The sequence below is a fragment of the Oryx dammah genome, unplaced genomic scaffold (assembly GCF_014754425.2).
Source record: "Oryx dammah isolate SB20612 unplaced genomic scaffold, SCBI_Odam_1.1 HiC_scaffold_5, whole genome shotgun sequence".
NCBI classification, from domain to species: domain Eukaryota; kingdom Metazoa; phylum Chordata; class Mammalia; order Artiodactyla; family Bovidae; genus Oryx; species Oryx dammah.
The window spans coordinates 53010373-53030333 of record NW_024070189.1 but is presented as its reverse complement, the minus strand read 5'-3'; the positions used below and the strand labels follow the sequence as shown (position 1 = coordinate 53030333).

Genomic DNA, 19961 nt, shown 5'->3' with positions numbered 1-19961 from the left:
TTGCCTGTATCTGCCTGTGACTCCATAAAGAAATTCCTGCACTCATGAAAGGTTAAACACCATGGGAGGAGGAAACAAGGGATACAAAAAGAATTTTGAATGGTCTTCACTCGACTGTACAGATTTTACAGAAACAAGCCAGTGAATCCATTAATCCAATACCTTATTTAACGTATGAATTCCTGATCACCTACTATGTGCTAAGCACAGTGCAGTAAGGAAAGCACAGTCCCTTCTGTCATGTGGGATGAGTCAATCAGATGATTTAACACCCAGTAAGTAAAATAGATTGTTGGACGGCATCACCGACTCAATGGACATGAGTGTGAGCAAACTCCAGGAGACAGTAATGGACAGGAAAGCCTGGCATGCTGCATGGCATGCAGTTCATGGGGTGGCAGAGTCTGATACAACTCAGCGACTGAACAACAACAAACAAAATAGAAAAAGAAATGAGATAATAGGTCAAAGTTACAGGTGACATAAATTTTAGCTAGGATGAATCAGGGAGGTCTCTGAGGTAGTGACTTTTACATTATAATTGTGTAATCTTGCTTACCCCTGACACACGGAGTCACACTGATCTGGCAAGTTCAGTTCAGTCCAGTTCAGTCGCTCGGTCATGTCCGACTCTTTGCAACCCCATGAACCGCAGCACGCCAGGCCTCCCTGTCCATCACCAACTCCCAGAGTTCACTCAGACTCACATCCATCGAGTCAGTGATGCCATCCAACCATCTCATCCTCCGTCGTCACCTTTTCCTCCTGCTCTCAATCTTTCCCAGCATCAGGGTCTTTTCCAACGAGTCAGCTCTTCACATCAGGTGGCCACACTATTGGAGTTTCAGCTTCAGCATCAGTCCTTCCAATGAACACCCAGGACTGATCTCCTTTAGGATGGACTGGTTGGATCTCCTTGCAGTCCAAGGGACTCTCAAGAGTCTTCTCCAACACCACAGTTCAAAAGCATCAATTCTTCTGCCCTCAGCTTTCCTTATAGTCCAACTCTCACATCCATACACGACTACTGGGAAAACCATAGCCTTGACTAGGTGGGCCTTTGTTGGCAAAGTAATGTCTCTGCTTTTTAATATGCTGTCTAGGTTGGTCATAACTTTCCTTCCAAGGAGTAAGCATCTTTTAAGTTCATGGCTGCAGTCACCATCTGCAGTGATTTTGGAGCCCCAAAATATAAAGTCTGACACTGTTTCCACTGTTTTTCCATCTATTTCCCAGGGAATGATGGGACTGGGTGCCATGATCTTCGTTTTCTGAATGTTGAGCTTGAAGCCAACTTTTTCACTCTCCTCTTTCACTTTCATCAAGAGGCTCTTTAGTTCCTCTTCACTTTCTGCCATAAGGGTGGTGTCATCTGTATATCTGAGGTCACTGATATTTCTCCTGGCAATCTTGATTCCAGCTTGTGCTTCCTCCAGCCCAGCATTTTTCATGATGTACTCTGCATAGAAGTTAAATAAGCAGGCTGACAATATACAGCCTTGATGTACTCCTTTTCCTATTTGGAACCAGTCTGTTGTTCCATGTCCAGTTCTAACTGTTGCTTCCTGACCTGCATATAGGTTTCTCAGGAGGCAGATCAGGTGGTCTGGTATTCCCATCTCTTTCAGAATTTTCCATAGTTTATTGTGATCCACACAGTCAAAGGCTTTGGCATAGTCAATAAAGCAGAAATTGATGTTTTCCTGGAATTCTCTTTCTTTTTGAATGATCCAGTGGATGTTGGCAATTTGATCTCTGGTTCCTCTGCCTTTTCTAAATCCAGACTGAACATCTGGAAGTTCACGGTTCACGTATTGCTGAAGCCTGGCTTGGAGAATTTTGAGCATTACTTTATTAGCGTGTGCTGCTGCTAAGTCACTTCAGTCATGTCCGACCCTGTGCAACCCCATAGACGGCAGCCCACCAGTCTCCCCCGTCCCTGGAGATAAGTGCAATTGTGCAGTAGCTTGAGCATTCTTTGCTATTGCCTTTCTTTGGGATTGGAATGAAAACTGACCTTTTCCTGTCCTGTGGCCATTGCTGAGTTTTCCAAATCTGTTGGCATATTGAGTGTAGTACTTTTACAGCATCATCTTTCAGGATTTGAAATAGCTCAATTGGAATTCATCACCTCCACTAGCTTTGTTTGTAGTGATGCTTCCTAAGGCTCCCTGACTTCACATTCCAGGATATCTGGCTCTAAGTGAGTGATCACATCATCGTGATTATCTGGGTCATGAAGATCTTTTTTGTACAGTTCTTCTGTGTATTCTTGCCACCTCTTCTTAATATCTTCTGCTTCTGATCTGGCAAAACCTTGAATAAATCCATCTCTCCACTTACTGCCTTACCACTGAGAGAGCCTGGAGGAAAAGTGTACACCCAGACTTCTATTTAGATTTGTAACCAACCTCAAGGAGCTTTTTTAGTGGCGCTTAGACCATAAACAAAAACCCTGCAATTTTCTAATCCACTTTGTGTCCCAGGCTCCTCTCTTCAAGCCTCCAACACCTCCCTCCCCAGCTTCATTCTCAAGTGATTATGTAGCTTCCTTTTTCATTTAGTAATAGGAAACATCTCTCTATCATATCTTCCCACCTGTCCATTTGCCCTGCCTTTTCTCCTGTTCTTGTGGACTAACTGCTAACACTTAGTTTGGGGCCAATCTCTGCACTTGTCCACCACATCCAGTCGTGGGCTGCAGATGGTTAACAAACAGCTCTACTTTAAAAATCAAACCAAAACAAGGCCTGATGTCTAATGGCTGCAATTTCTGTGGTGTAAACACTCCCACCACAGTCAATTTCAGACGACCAATGTGGTGTAATTTCCGTCACCCACACACTACAGACATAACTGCAAGAATATAGACCATGGTAAAGGTAGTAATGGAATTAGGAAGGGAAGCCTTTTGAATATCTATTACCTTTCAAAATATAGTTTAGTAGTCATTTTATATAATTTAATATTTAATAACAGCTGCATTTAACAACCAGCTGATGAGGTTCAGAACACAGTAGCCCAAAATATGGCACTTCAGCATACAGAATATTTTAAACTGAAGGAATCTGCCCAAACTGCAGAAGCAGGAAGATCTCTCTGGACTTCCCCCGCCCTCCTCCCCTGAAGCAGGTCTTTCCATCGTTATCTCCAGGATGGTCACCAAGAAGAATCTGAACAAACACAGCTTGCCAAGTTTCCCCCAGTTTAGTACATTTACCTCATCATACCCTTTGTCCTATACTTCTCCAAAACTGCCCACTCTTTATCAAAGCTAGAATAAAAACACTTATGTTTAACCATTTCTTCAGGTCTTCACTTCATTATGAAGGTGCCTATGTCACTTATAAAACTTACAGTTAATAAATCTCTATCCTTTTCTCTAGGACTTCTCTGGTGGCTCAGCAGTAAAGAATCTGCCTGCAATCCAGAAGACATGGGTTCAATCCCAGGATTGGGAAGATCCCCTGGAGAAGGAATGGCAACCCACTCCAGTATTCTTGCCCAGGAAATCCCACGGACAGAGGAGCCTGGAGGGCTGCAGTCCATGAGGTTGCAGAGTCAGACATGATTTAGCGACTAAACAACAATGCTTTTCTCCTAATAATCATTGTTAGTTTAATTTTCACATCCAGCCAGGGGCCCTAAAAGGGTAAAGGAAAACTTTTTCTCCCTTACACAGCTCTACTACATCCCTAAAAGTTCCTTGTCCTCTTTCTGGTTCAAGGACATGTCTCAAGCCTTATCCACTCCCTCTTTTTTGCATCGTAAGTTTTTTCTCTACTGGTCATTCCAGCCACCATTCAAGTACATTGTGATTTCTTCCATCTTAAAAAAAAAATATCCACCCACCCTTAACCCCATATCTTCTGCCAGCTCTATTTCAATTCTCTGGTCCATTTTCGTTCCTATAATGTCTTGAACCCACTCCAACCTGTTTGAGCCCCTGGCACTCCACTGAACCTACTGCTGTCAAGGTCACCAAGAACAAAATTGTGAAACCCACTAGTTAATTCTTAATTCCCACTTTACTAAACCCATGGGTCACGTTTCCTTGAAATACTGAATGAGAAATGGGGTGGAGGGTTAGGTGCCAAAGCTGTTACACATTGAATATACATATAAAGCAAGTCTACTATATTACCAACCCACACAGCCCCACAAAGGGGAGATGATGTGCTTGTGGAGTTCACGGCCTCTCTAATCTGCATCCGCAACCAGACAGCAGCTGGAAACTGAGTGTCATGACAGAGAAGCCCCTGTAACGCCAGACCCTAGGCTCCCACTCCATCCTGACCATTGGTTTCTTCCAGAACACATCCGTGGAAAGCTGCTCACCCACTCCTGGTGAATGGGCACAAAAGGCCAGGACTGTGTACTGAAAGATTAAAGGACCCAGCACCTGTTGGCTCTACTTGGGCTGATTGGCTAACTGCCTTGTGTAAGAACAAATGCCACCTGCCCGTTCCAAGGACATCAGAGCACTCTGAAGGTGAGAAGGGGCCCAGCTGGACAAGGAAGGCCACTGACAAGCAGTCTTATGGCTCAGAATCACAGACAGTTTGCACAGCTTGCTTGCTCTGTCCCCAGGGGAGAGAAGAGGGCTGCAAAACAACTTTCTTTGCTTTGAAATCAGGTGGCTTCACCAGTCAGGGACTCAAGTCTGGAAATTTACTAGCCAGCCTCACAAATTCAGACCTTCTCTGGTCTTTAAGATACCAAGGAATCTTTGCATCTTCAAGGAAAGGCCCAGCAGACCACCCCATACATTTGGATGGAATTAATGGTTGATTGGCCCTTGACACATCTGTGAGATATAAATGGATGGAGAGATTCATCCTTGCACCTCTATCCTTTTTCATTTACTCACCCTTTTTACACTGGCTCAGTTTCCTCTTCTGACTCTCTCTTCTTCATGCTGACCTTTTTTTATCAAGTCTTATAACTGTCTGTTCATGTGAATTCTCCATTGAAGTATGAGGTTGTCCAGACTGGAAAGAACTGTATGTTATTCACTCTTCCCTATCTGGTGTTGAGTAGGAAAAAGCTCAGTCCATCTGTTGTGTTTCTCTTTTATTTTCACATCACTACCACACTCACAACACTTCTGACACCAGGTATGTGGCGGTTTCCCCCACATTGAGAAATTCTGTGACACCAGCTAGGTGTCCTCCAATGTAACTCAATTCTGACACCATCTACCTGGAAAGAGCAACAGACCACACAGGTCAAGGGGTCAGGCCCACAAGACTGCCTCTCCCTTCAGATGTCAATCTCAAGTCCAGGTGGTTCCTCATGCTTCTGACCCATGGGCTATAAATCAGAGTTTCCCATGGTTCAGTTAATTTGCTAGAGTAGCTCTTAGGACTCAAGGAAACAATTTACTTACTGTTTACCAGTTTATTATAAAAGGACATGACAAGTCCATTCTCTGCATCTGTGTCTCTATACGTGCCTTGCAAATAGGTTCATCAGTACCATTTTTCTAGATTCCAGGGAGGGAAGGAGAAGGCAAGATGAACTGAGAGAGTAGCATTGACATATTTACGCTGCCATGTATAAAACAGATAGTTAGTGGGAACCTGCTCTATAGCACAGGGAGCTCAGCTTGGTGTTCTGTGATGACCTAGATGAGTGGGATGTGGGAAGGGGAGGGAGGTTCAGGAGGGCAGGGATATATATATATATATATATATATATGTATATATATATACATATATATACTTATAGCTGATTCACATAAATTTACAGCAGAAACTAACACAACATTGTAAAGTCATTATACTCCGATTAAAAATAAATTTTTAAAAGGAGAAATCTAGTTTCTATACCTTTACCTAATAAAATAGTCATTTTTAAATTAAAAAAAAGAAAAGGACATGATAAAGAATAGAGATGAACATCCAGGTGGAAGAGATGCGTATAACTAGGTGGGAAGGGGCACTGGGCTCCCACACCCTCTCTGGCCAGGACCTCCACACTTCACCACCCTGGAAGATCTTCAAGCCCCATATTCTGGGGATTTTTATGGAGGCTTCATCACATGGAGGCAAGATCAATCATTAACTCCACTTTCAGCCCATCTCCCATCTCTGGAGCATAGCAGGTAGGGCTGAAAATTTTAAGCCTCTGATCCTGGACTGGTCTTTCTGGTGACCAGCTTCCATCCAGAAGCCCACCCAGAGTTGCCTCACTAGAACAAAAGTCATTCCTATGACCCAGAAATTTCCAGGGGTTTTAGGAGCTTGGTGTCAAGAACAAGGAACAAATATGAGGGGGTGGGGGGAACCATGCTTCTAATGCTTTTTATCACTTAGGATATAACAAAGGTTTTAGGAGCTCTGTGCAGGACAGAATTTAAGGTGTGAAGGAGAGGAGTACAGCGTGGAGGGGGGCAGAGACCAATATATATTTTTTTCTATTATTTCACAAGTGCCTGGCAAAATACCTGGCATATTGAATAAATTCATGAATGTACTTAGAGAATATGACCTTGAGTGAGTTCCTTCCTGTCCCTGAACCTCAGTTTACCATCAACAAAATGACCAAGTGGGCCAAGATTATCTCTAAATTTCCTTCTAACTCCCTGACATTTCAGATCTGGATTCAGTGCAGGCACCATGGGTACAAGGGCACAAAGTAGAGATTTACAGGGAAAACAAGGCAAAAAATCTCAGAACAAGTTCACAATGTCAGCGTTTAAGTTAGACCCATGACATCACTGAACTGGACTTCTCTTCCCCCAACTGAGGAAGACATTGATCAGACAGTGTAGGGTCAGGCTGCCCAAATGGCTGTTCTCTTGTTCTCTTTATATCCTCTGCGACCAGTCTCTGCTTCACCTACATCCTACTTATGACTCACCTTCCCTCTAAATCATAGAGCCTAATCAGTAACAGTCTACTTGCCTCTAGCCGCAGCTAGTGATTGTTCTAATCTTTAAATCAGATCTATCTCCACTATGATAGTTTATCAAAGAAGCATGCCCCTTTGCTGTTCTCCCTGGCCAACACCAATTCCTCCTGCAACTGGTAACACACACACCTGCTCCCCAGCCAAAGACGACGCCATGCCCCGTCCTCCATCTGCATACAGTGGGGCAATGGTAGGTTCTCACTCTAGGACCTAACTTCACACACGTTAAATTCCCTCCGCCTCTATCTATTAAAGTAGTGATCTCTCCATCCCTGACTCCTGGCTCTTCGTTCAGTCTTAAGGCTGAGCAAGTAAAGGGCTTGCAGGCTGGAGGGGTACAGCTCAGCACAAAGAAGTTTAAGAATTTTTATCAGGCAGAGAAGAAAAGCTTCAGGGCAAGGAGCCAGAAGGTCACCATACCATCCAGAGTACTACAAAAGACCTAGAAGCTGGTCAAATTCCAATGCTGAGCAAATGAAATATGTAAACCATTATTGCACAAGTATGTGTGCTAAAGGGGGAAGAGTAAGGTGGAAAAGAAGGATGATGAATGAATGGGGGCAGGGCAGAAGAGAAATCCTCCCAGACAAAGTGACAATTAAGTAGAAGACTGGAGCGAGCAGGTTGTGCTCATATATGAGGGGTGATCATGCAAGGGGTGATCATGCCAGGGCTTCCCTGGTAGCTCAGTAGGTAAAGAATCTGCCTGCAGTGCAGGAGAGCGGGGTTTAATCCCTGCGTCAGGAAGATCCCCTGGAGAAGGAAATGGCTACCCACTCCAGTATTCATGCCTGGAAAATCCTATGGACAGAGGAGCCTGGCGGGCTTCTGTCTATGAGCTCACAAGAGTCAGACAGGGCAAGTAAACCACCACCAGGCCAGGCAGAGGGAGTGGCAGATTCAAAGGCCCTGAGACAGCACTCCCCTGCCTGGCATATTTGAGAACAGGGGCCAGTAAGGCTGGCCCAGAGTCCTGGGAGATAAAGTCAGAAAAGTCATAAGGATGAGGGCCACATAGAGTCTTTTATTGATGAAACTTTTGGCCTTATCTCTGTGTGAAATGGGAAGTTACTGAGAACTTTGAGCTGGGGAAGGGCATGATATGATCTATTGCTATTATGGAAATCCTGGTGGATAAATTTTTATCAGCATGTTTATTGATATTTTTTTTAGAACAGAGTCCTTGAAGGGTAGTCACTGGTTAAAAAGACAGGGCCATTTTTTGAGGACCATTTTAATCCTGCCAGCACCTTGATCTTAGACTTCTAGCCACCAGAACTGAAAGGAAACTGTAAGGAAATATTGATAAATTTCTCTTTTTTTTTTGACCATACCACATGATTTGTGGGATCTTAGCTCCTCAACCAGGGATTGAACCCAGGTCCTTGGTAGTGGAAACGCAGAGTCCCAAGCACTGCCCTGCCAGGGAATTCCCAGGAAAAAAATTCTATTGTTTAGCCCCCCAGTCTGTGGTATTTTGTTATGGCAGTGCCAACAAACTAACACATCATCCTAACTTGCTCATCTGTTAAAATTCTCATTCCAAATAAGGCCACATTCACAGGCCCCGGGCTTTAGCAGTTTAATACCTTTTAGAGAACAAAGCGGAGCCTGGTGAGCTGCCGTCTATGGGGTCACACAGAGTCGGACACGACTGAAGTGACTTAGCAGCAGCAGCAGCAGAGAACAAAGGTGTCAACCCACAACACCGCACAACACAGAGAGCCTTGCGGAACCAGATTTCCAGGTCTAGTCCCTGAATCCCACAGGCTGCCCTGTTTCCTGCAGCTCCTTGAATTTTCTGAGTTTCCCCAGAACCCTTCTAGTAAATATTCTGTGCTTAACTAGAGTTTTTTATTACTTTCAATTGAGACTCCTGCTTAACATAATGTGGAAGAAAATTTTAGCTCATATAAATTCATATGCCAGGGGGATAAAATGAAAAGACAAAAGAACCTTGCCAAGCATTATTCCATCTGCAAAGCAATCCAACTCCTGAGACCTATCAAAGTTGGGCTGTATCTCACATTTATATTTTCAACTCTCTTTTAACGTTTTGCACTTTGATTGTTTAGAAAGCCAATGAGAATTTTATTCATCTTGTTTGGTAAAACTGCATCCTTTAAGGCCAGTTCACCTTTAAGGCCGTTCATCCTTTAAGGCCAATTTCAGGGGAAATTTTCTTTGTAATAACAATAGTAATTAGTGATATGCATTTTAAAAGAATCCATTTAAGATATCTCCTGTCTGGGAAGACCAGTTTTAAAAGGTTGATCTCACACTAGACTGAAGACCAGAAATTATGGAAGGGCATCTGTGTCATAAAAAAGAGAACAATAATAATAAAACGAAAGACATACAGAGAGAATTTCCAAAGAAGTGTAACTTAGAAAACTAAGGGGTAACATATTCAGCCTCGATGTGAATTACCAAGTCTCTTCTTTCCACCTATTTTTCTAGGGGAAGGTGTGAGCAGTAGGGTGCTGGAGAACTGGAATGCTTGAAGGAGAAGGAGGTAACCATGAAGAGCCCTATGGCAAAGGAAGAGTGAGTTTAGGGAGAAATCACAAACTTAACACAACTTAACTCTGCCTTGAGCGAATTATTACTTTTCTTAGAGGACTATCTGATTGATGAGATCAGGCGGAAGTGAGAATGTCATTGGGTGTGCTTCAGGGAGAAGCAGGAAGTTAAGAATGCAGGATTTGGGAAAAAGGTAATCTGCCCCCAGATGTTGTAGGAAGGCGGACCCCTTCCAGGGCCCGAAACTGGGCTCTTGTCTAATGCTCTGAAATGAATTGTCTGAGGAGACACGTGCTGACAAAGCAAGAGATTTTATTGGGAAAGGGCACCTGGGTGGAGAGCAGTAGGGTAAGGGAACCCAGGAGAACTGCTCTGCCTCGTGGCTCGAAAGGTCAGGTTTTATGGTGATGCGATTAGTTTTTGGGTGATCTTTGACCAATCATTCTAATTCAGAGTCTTTCCTGATGGTGTACGCATCGCTCCGCCAAGATGGATGCTAGCGAGAGGGATTCTGGGAAGTGGACGGACACGCAGTGTCTCCTTGAGACCTTTCCTGAACTCTTCCGGTTGGTGGTGGCTTATTAGTTCCGTATTCCTTATCAGGATCTCCTGTCATATATCAGGATCTCCTGTCATAAAACAACTCATGCAAATGGTAACTATGGTACCTGGCCAGGGTGGGTGGTTTCAATCAGTGTGCTTCCCCTAACACAAATATGGTTCCAACTGAGTCTCAGCCAGCCCTGTTAAAGACTCTGGTGCTGGGTAAGCCCCACTGAGGCCAGGGGCTGGGAGGCAATTCCCTGGCAGTGGAGGACAATTGCCATAAGGAGCAGTGCTTGGGATGGGGGTTGGGAGAGCATAGAACCTGAAGAGGGGATCCGGATAGAGTGCTACCTCCATTATCAATATTATCCACAGTTTACAGATGAATAAATGGAAGCCTGGAGAGTATAAAGGGAGTATAATCCAGTCTCCCCATATTTTTACCTGTAAAAGTGTAAACTAATAGATACAAGGTCACTGGAAGAAAACTGGAATGATTTGAAGGCAGAACACACAAGAGGGCTCAGATTAAAGGCACTGATACTTCTGAAGAAAACCAAACCAATCTAAAGAGGGACTGTGCTGGTGGTCCAGCAGTTAAGAAGCCACCTTCCAATGCAGGGAACCTCGGTTCAATCCCTGGTCGGAGATCTAAGATCCCACATGTCTCAGGGCAACCACGCCTGTGCCCTGCAACGACTGAGCCTGCACACTGTAGAGCCCTTCTGCTGCAACGAGAGAGTCACACGTGCTGCAGGTGGAGAAAGCCCACATGCACCACAAAGACGACCCAGGGCGGCTGAAGTAAAAAAAAAAAAAAATTTAACTAAAGTTTTTCAAAAAGAGGTATTGATGACTCATGAAAGCATAAGAAAACATAGATAAAATTCAAGAGGTAAACATAGATATTGGAGAAATTACCACTAGAAAATGGCAATTCATGCAAGAACTTTGAACAGTTCTTTCCTGGTAGGGGAAAAAAAAAATGTATTAGAATGGTCACATCAAAATTAAGCTAAGCCATTAAGCAACCGCCTTTGTTTGCTCACCAAGCAGGCTGAACTTGCCAGTAAGAGCATGTCTAATTACTACAGTAGTGAAATTTCAGAATAAAGTGGTTCCTGACTTTGCTTTTAGCTCCCCCGAAGCTTAAGTGACTCTTGAGGATATTATGCAGTGGTCGTGTGTACTTGGTTACCCCAAGTCTATCCATAAGACATGGACCCTTTCTTAGAGATGAGAGTAAAGAGATGTTGAGCATGCAAATCAAAGGGTTAATTCCAGGGTGGTAACACATTTACCAACGTCACCTGCACTTAACATTATTTTTACTTGTGACCAGGCATGAGATTTGCTTTTTTTTTTTTTACGGTATTACCACTGTCATTATATATGATGCGTAGGAGGCTAGACTAACCTGTTGTTTCTGCATGAAATAACATTCCAGTGAGCCTCTCAGAGTCTGTCTGGCATAACCGATTAAACAACAGATAAAGGATGGACTTTCCAGGTGGCGCTACTGGTGAAGAATCTGCCTATCAATGCAGGAGACCCAGGTTCAGTCCTTGAGTTGGGAAGATCTGCTGGAGAAGGGAATAGCTAACCACTCCAATATTCTTGCCTGGAGGAGGCTACAGTCTATGGAGCCGCAAAAAATTGGGCACTATTGAGCGATTTAGCATACAAATGATGGTGTCCTTTGTATTAGATCTAGTCCTCCTAAGATCTAATTAATCCATCAACATCTGCTTCCCTAACCTTAGAGCGGGAATGAAGAGGAAGCTCAAGTGGCAATTTCTCTTGGAAGACTCTCATCTACTACATATAATACACGTGATACCAACCAGTCAAAATAGGCCCATGAACTGGGAATGAATGAGGAACATCACAACTTGTAATTAATCAGCGATGGGGATCCAGAAGAAAGGGCCAATCCAGACCTTCCCTTTAGTACTGCTGGGGCTAGGTGGAATCCATAGTCATGTTGCTCAGGGAGAAGGCAATTAAACAAGAAAAAACTGGTCATGCTAATTCCTGGGACAGATGTAAGGTGAATAAGAATTCTTTCTAGGTTCTACCTACTATCCATTCTTTCTGCTAGTATTTATTAAGGATCTTCATATATATATATATAATATATATATTTACCATATTTAGAATTCTATGCAGCTGTTAGAATGTAGAGAAAAGTAAGATATGGTCCCCTCTTCAAAGGGTAGGCAGGGAATGGTCGGTTGTTTACTCTGCATTCATTCGGTCCTCTGTCTTCAAGATAAACCCTGTTTTTCTTCAAGGATTCACTCTAACCCTAGCTTCGTAGGCTTTAGTGGCCTAGGAATGATCTTCCTTGCCACTGATTGGCAGTAGAATGGGCATATGAGTCAGTATGGACCAGTGAGACATAAAGAAAAGTTTATTGGGACCTTCTGTTAATTAACTCCTCCTTCCTTGGCTTTCCTTGTGGCTCAAGACAAGTAGAGAATCTGCCTGCAATGCAGGAGACCCAGGTTCAGCCCCTGAGTTGAGAAGATCCCCTGGAGAAGGGAATGGCAACCCACTCCAGTATTCTTGCCTGGAGAACCCCAGGGACAGAGGAGCCTGGCGGTACACAGTCCATACAGTCACAAAGAGTGGAGCACAGCTGAAGCGACTTGGCACACACACTTGCACATGAACAAGGAAATGTCCCTAGTTCTGGCTAGCTGACATTCTATGGGGAGACAGCCTTGGTGTGATGCCCTCCCTGTGTGGTCACACTGCATGGCTTGCAGGATCTTAGGTCTCTAGCCAGGAACTGAACCCATGTTCCCTGCAAAGGAAGTGTGGAGTCCTAACCACTGGACTGCCGGTGAAGTCCCAGGCTTTCTTTCTTCTAAATCCAGGCTTTAAAGTGAACACTATGGAGCCCTTGCCAATTAGTCCCAAACACCACACTGTTTTCATTGACCTGTATATGAGCTAACAAATACTTTGTAATCCAAGCCAGTCTGAGCTGGATTCTCTTACTTGCAACCTAGAGAATCCTAACTGGTAAAAAACTAACAGTCCAAATTTAGCTCCTCTGGAGAGGTATTTTCTAAAACCAAGCCATAGGATAAAGGACTTTGCTGGAACTCAATTGCAAATTTCTCAATGATGGAACTAGGTCTTACATTTCTTTATATCTCTGGCACCCTGCAAACACTAAGTGCTGAATCTTTCATGCAATTCATATAAGGTAATGTATAAATAAGGTAGAGGAAATTGCTGTTCAAATAAAATAATAAAGGAACTAAAGCACTAATACAAGCTGCTCATAATATTAGGTAACATTTCTTGGGCACTTAATATGAGCCAGGCACTGTTCTTTGTAATTGCTTTGAAAAATTTGCATGTGTTAACTTATTTCATCCTCCCAGCACAATAGTCAGGTACTATTATTGTCCACAGTTTACAGAGGAAGAAGCTAAGGTCCTACACGTTTACTCATATACTTTTAAGAAACTTTCCTTAAGATGAAAATTCTCAGTATTTAAACAACTAATGACTAACAAAAAGAAAATCTTAAAGTCTCCATACTTCAACCAATAGGACTTGCCTAAATCAGTTCATAACAGGATTGTGTTGCATCTTCTTTACAGATGAAGGGTGAAAAATAGAGATTTGCTCAGTTTTATTTGCTGTTATTTTTCAGTCAAGTCATGACCTACAATTTGTGACCACATGGGCTACAGCATGCCAGGCTTCCCTGTCCTTCACTATCTCCCAGAGTTTCCTCAAACAGGTCCATTGAGTCAGTGATGCCATCCAAACATCTCATCCTCTGTCATCCCCTTCTCCTCCTGACCTCAATCTTCCCCAGCATCATGGTCTTTTCCAATGAATCAGCTCTTCACATCAGGTGCTTCAGCTTCATCAACAGTCCTTCCAATGAATATTCAGTATTGATTTCCTGCTATGTTGATTTATAGATTCTTGGAAACTTGTAATTGTTTGCTTGTTTGTTTTTTCATTTTGCTGCAGTCTAAAAGTCATTAGGTTCTTGACATTGTACAGGACACAGGGATCAAAACCATCCCCAAGAAAAAGAAATGCAAAAAAAAGCAAAATGGCTATCTGAGGAGGCCTTACAAATAGCTGTGAAAAGAAGAGAAGTGAAAAGAAAAGATATAAGCATCTGAATGCAGAGTTCCAAAGAATGGCAAGGAGAGATAAGAAAGCCTTCCTCAGTGATCAATGCAAAAAAGTAGAGGAAAACAATAGAATGGGAAAGACTAGAGATCTCTTCAAGAAAATTAGAGATATGAAGGGAATATTTCATGCAAAGATGGGCATGATAAAGGACAGAAATGGTATGGACCTAACAGAAGCAGAAGATATTAAGAAGAGGTGGCAAGAATACACAGAAGAACTGTACAAAAAATATCTTCACAACCCAGATAATCATGGTGTGATCACTCATCTAGAGCCAGATATCCTGGAATGTGAAGTCAAGTGGGCCTTAGGAAGCATCACTATGAACAAAGCTATTGGAGGTGATGGAATTCCAGTGGAGCTATTTCAAATCCTAAAAGATGGTGCTGTGAAAGGGCTGCACTCAACATGCTAGCAAACTTGGAAAACTCAGCAGTGGCCACAGGACTGGAAAAGGTCAGTTTTCACTCCAATTTCAAAGAAAGGCAATGCCAAAGAATGCTCAAACTACCGCACAATTGCACTCATCTCACATGCTAGTAAAGCAATGCTCAAAATTCTCCAAGCCAGGCTTCAACAGTACATAAACCGTGAACTTCCAGATGTTCAAGCTGGTTTTAGAAAAGGCAGAGGAACCAGAGATCAAATTGCCAACATCCACTGGATCATGGAAAAAGCAAGAGAGTTCCAGAAAAACATCTATTTCTGCTTTATTGACTATGCCAAAGCCTTTGACTGTGTGGATCACAATAAACTGTGGAAAATTCTGAAAGAGATGGGAATTCCAGACCACCTGATCTGCCTCTTGAGAAATCCGTGTGCAGGTCAGGAAGCAACAGTTAGAAGTGGACATGGAACAACAGACTGGTTCCAAACAGGAAAAGGAGTACATCAAGGCTGTATATTGCCACCATGCTTATTTAACTTCTATGCAGAGTACATCATGAGAAACGCTGGACTGGAAGAAACACAAGCTGGAATCAAGATTGCTGGGAGAAATATCAGTCACGTCAGATATGCAGATGACACCACCCTTATGGCAGAAAGTGAAGAGGAACTAAAGAGCCTCTTGATGAAAGTGAAAGAGGAGAGTGAAAAAGTTGGCTTCAAGCTCAACATTCAGAAAACGAAGATCATGGCACCCGGTCCCATCATTCCCTGGGAAATAGATGGAGAAACAGTGGAAACAGTGTCAGACTTTATATTTTGGGGCTCCAAAATCACTGCAGATGGTGATTGCAGGCCATGAAATTAAAAGACACTTACTCCTTGGAAGGAAAGTTATGACCAACCTAGATAGCATATTGAAAAGCAGAGACATTACTTTGCCGACTAAGGTCCATCTAGTCAAGGCTATGGTTTTTCCAGTAGTCATGTATGGATGTGAGAGTTGGACTGTGAAGAAGGCTGAGCACTGAAGAATTGATGCTTTTGAACTGTGGTGTTGGAGAAGACTCTTGAGAGTCCCTTGGACTGCAAGGAGGTCCAACCAGTCCATTCTGAAGGAGATCAGTCCTGGGTGTTCTTTGGAAGGAATGATGCTGAAGCTGAAACTCCAATACTTGGCCACCTCATGCGAAGAGTTGACTCATTGGAAAAGACTGTGATGCTGGGAGGGATTGGGGGCAGGAGGAGAAGGGGACGACAGAGGATGAGATGGCTGGATGGCATCACTGATTCGATGGACGTGAGTCTGAGTGAACTCCGGGAGTTGGTGATGGACAGGGAGGCCTGGCGTGCTGCGATTCGTGGGGTTGCAAAGAGTCAGACACGACTGAGCGACTGGACTGAACTGAACTACTCCTTGGAAGAAAAGTTATGACCAACCTAGATAGTATATTCAAAAGCAGAGACATTACTTTGCCAACAAAGTCCGTCTAATCAAGGCTATGGCTTTTCCAGTGGTGATGTATGGATGCAAGAGTTGGACTGTGAAGAAAGCTGAGCACCGAAGAATTGATGCTTTTGAAGTGTGGTGTTGGAGAAGACTCTTGAGAGTCCCTTGGACTGCAAGGAGATCCAACCAGTCCATCCTAAAGGATATCAGCCCTGGGATTTCTTTGGAAGGAATGATGCTAAAGCTGAAACTCCAGTACTTTGGCCACCTCATGCGAAGAGTTGACTCATTGGAAAAGACTCTGATGCTGGGAGAGATTGCAGGCAGGAGGGAAAGGGGACAACAGAGGATGAGATGGCTGGATGGCATCACCGACTTGATGGACATGAGTTTAAGTGAACTCCAGGAGATGGTGATGGTCAGGAAGCCCTGGTGTGCTGCACTTCATGGGGTCACAAACAGTTGGACACAACTGAGGAACTGAACTGAACTGACTGAACACATAGGGTTTGTTTGGGGTTTTTTCCAACAAATTAGTACCTGTTTTCATTTTACTGATCTTTAAATCAACTAGTGTGGTAGAAAGTTTGTGTTCATTTAGAGATCACAAATTATGAACTCAAAAAAATTAAAGTTTGAGTTCTGATTCTGCCCAAACTGTTTCAGTTTCCTGCCCTTTGATGAGTTATCTATCAATTCCTTTATTTTTTAGGCAGAGATAGCAGTACACGGATTTTTGAATGTGTGGAGTGGGCACCCCAAACTCCACATTGTTCAAGGCTCAACTGTAGTTACTGACCTCAAGGAGCTTGCCTTCTAGGAAGGGAAACAGACATTGAACAAATTATCACACAAATAAATACAAAATTACATATTCTTCCTTGAAAGGAAAGGGCCTCCTGGGAGATAATAAAAAGAGTAAGTAATTCAGTTGGGCATACCAAAGAAAGTCCTCCCGAGGAAGCGACATTAAATATGAGACCTGAAAGAAAAGAGCAGTAAATATCTTTTGTTACTTTCTTACCTAGCATCAACTCACATTCTTCTTCTACAACCATCATCCAAGTCTTTCTGGAGACTATTTGAACATTCTTCCCATGCTCACTGCAATGGTAATTTGGAGACTATTCTGCCCCCCATCAAGGCTAGGATGGGGCCAAGACCTAACCTGTGTACCTCATGTCCCTGGCGAGTGATGTATCCAATTGAATCAGGCATGGGAAAATGACCTCTGTGAGGGCAATTATAGCAGCAAGACTCTATCTAGGGGCTTTGGTTTAAGCTGTTTTATCCATTGCACTGAGTATTGTGAAGATATGACCTTGAAACTGAAGGAGGGGCGACGATATATAACAGAGAGATTCATTTCTGTATCAAGAAATGGATCTTCTTGTCATTATTGAAGCTCCAGTTTAGACTATGCCAGGGCTTCCCTGGTAGTTCAGTGGTAAAGAGTTTGCATGCCAATGCAGGAGATGCGGATTTGATCCCTGAGTTGGGAAGATTCCCTGGAGAAGGAAATGGTGACCCACTCCAGTATTCTTGCCCAGGAAATCCCATGGACAGAGGAGCCTGGAGGGCTATAGTCCATAGGGTCACAAAAAGTCAGACATCACAGAAGTGACTGAGCACTGACTATATCCATAACCCAAGGACTGTTCAGATATATGAAACATAGCACATTCCTTTCTGGCTAAAAAAATGCGTGGTAGCTTTAGTGTTAGTCTTTTTTTTTTTCTAGTACTGTTCGTTCTGGACATATGGTGGGACTCTACTTCCTTACTCCTTTAAGTCAGACTCCTTTATATTGATTTGGCCAATATAATGTGAGCAGACTCAATGTATTTCACTTCTAGGCAGAGGTCTTTAAGAGCTGGTACACACCCTACAACGTTATCTTCCCTGGCCATGGCAGTCAGATATGTTCCAAATGGTAGAGACTCTTGTCAACCTAAGATCCTGACTGAGCTGGACTGAGAATAGAGCTCCCATCAACCAAGATGAAGAAATGAAAGCACTGACATCATGGAGCTGTCCTTCACTGTAGCATAACTTATCCCACACTGAGTTAAATCCACCATTTGAATTGTGTTTTTCTCTTTTGCAACAGAAATGCAATGAGTATAAGGAAGGTGATGGAAAAAAAAAAAAAGATAAAGCATTCCAGTGAACAACTCATGTGAAGGGAAGAAACTGAATTGGAGGCTGAAATGGGGAAGACTTAATGTTACTGAAGTGATCCAAGTAGGAGGCAATGTTGATTGGAGTATGGCAGTGGTATGGAATACAGAAAACAATGGGGAGATTATATATATAGGACTTTAGTTCCTCAACTAGGGATTAAACCAATGCCCCCTTCAGTGGAAGCACCATGTCTTAACTACTAGACCACCAGAGAATTTTCTCAAAATATATATATATTTTTTAATATATTTTTAAAGGTATAAAATGTTAGGAAATAATTTTTCCCTGCCAAGACTGATTGCTTTGTCATTTTGACTTTAAAAGGCCCAGGAGTGCATTAAAAAGTTAATGAGCTGAGAATTAGGAGACCCAGAAATCTGGGGCTAAATCCATTAAGTAGGGTGTGACCTTGGACAAGTTCTTTGCCTTTGCAGACTTTCACTTCTCATCTCTATAAAAGAAGGGGGAGCCAGAGTGTCTCTACGTTTTCCTTTAAAAGCTGACATTCTATGGAGCCTGATCATATGAAGCTATCATATCAAAATGTTTGAATGGGATAAGTGTCCCTGACTCAATTAAGGAAATAAAGAATGAAAACTCAGAAGACTTTGCCATAGTATAGTCATTTTGTGAATAGCAAAGTCAAAATAACACCCAGTGGCATAAGAAAGGCTGGAACCTTTTGATTATGATTTCATAATGATAGTTTAACACAAGTGTCTAAAAAATGGCCCAGACAACATATGTGCTACATTGTCAATATGACTCACTCTGATTTGGATTCAGACAGACTCTTCTACATTAAATGTGTTCCTCCAAATATAACAAATAAATTGAGAGGCAGGGAAGGTACCCAAGCAATATTGAACAAGGTGAACTTCATAGGCACTTCATCATAACACTGTTCACTACAGCAGCATTTTCCCAAAGTTGTACTTAGAGTCTTTAACTCAATAAATGGACAAACGTGTATGCTTAGTAGTTATTTCCCCTGACTTTGTGCTTGATTTACAGAAATATCTATTAGCTGGGATTTCCCTGGTGGTCGAGTGGTTAAGACTTCATGCTTCCAATGCATGGGGTGCAGGTTCAATCCCTGGTTTGAGAACTAGGATCCCACATGCCATGTGCTGAAACCAAATTTAAAAAAAGAAGGAAAGAAGAACTATCCATTAGCTTAATATTCCTGGCCCCTCTCTATTCCCTTCCTCATTCCTGCCCAATTAGTGAGTTTGAAGGAAAAAACCAAGTATGGTAGCTCAGTCTTTCTCTCCCTACGCTCTCTCTCTCTTTCTCTCTCTTAATTCATTTATTTACTTATATGTCTGTGTCTGATCTTAGTTCTGGCATGCAGGATTGTCATTGCATCATGGGAGATTTCTCACTGGAACACACAGACTCTAGCTGTGGTGCACCAGCAGTAGTTGCAGCACGTGGGCTTTGTTACTCCCTGGCATGTGGGATACCCGTGTTCTCTGCATTGCAGCGCAGATTCTTTATCACTGGGCCATCAGGGAAGTCTCTCTCCCTACCTTTCTGAATCTGCCCCCTTCAGGGAGAACAACTTCTGTGCTGTCCTTGGCTGTGAGAGGAAATGGGCCATGCTGCAGGGTAGGCCTATTGGATGCGTCTGTTCAAGCCTGGGGTTTACTCTTAGGGAGCCCATAATTGCCCAGCATCTAAGAAACTCTGGTGGCTCAGACGGTAAAAGTGTCTGCCTACAACGTGGGAGACCAGGGTTCCATCCCTGTGTTGGGAAGGTCCCGTGGAGAAGGCAATGGCA

At 43.0% G+C, this 19961-nt stretch overlaps 1 protein-coding gene across 1 annotated transcript in view; it reads right to left on the bottom strand.

Moving 5' to 3' along the window:
* The window catches only part of PRELID2 (PRELI domain containing 2), a 119829-nt gene that overhangs the window by 84302 nt on the left and 15566 nt on the right, over positions 1 to 19961 (bottom strand). The window lies entirely within an intron of this gene.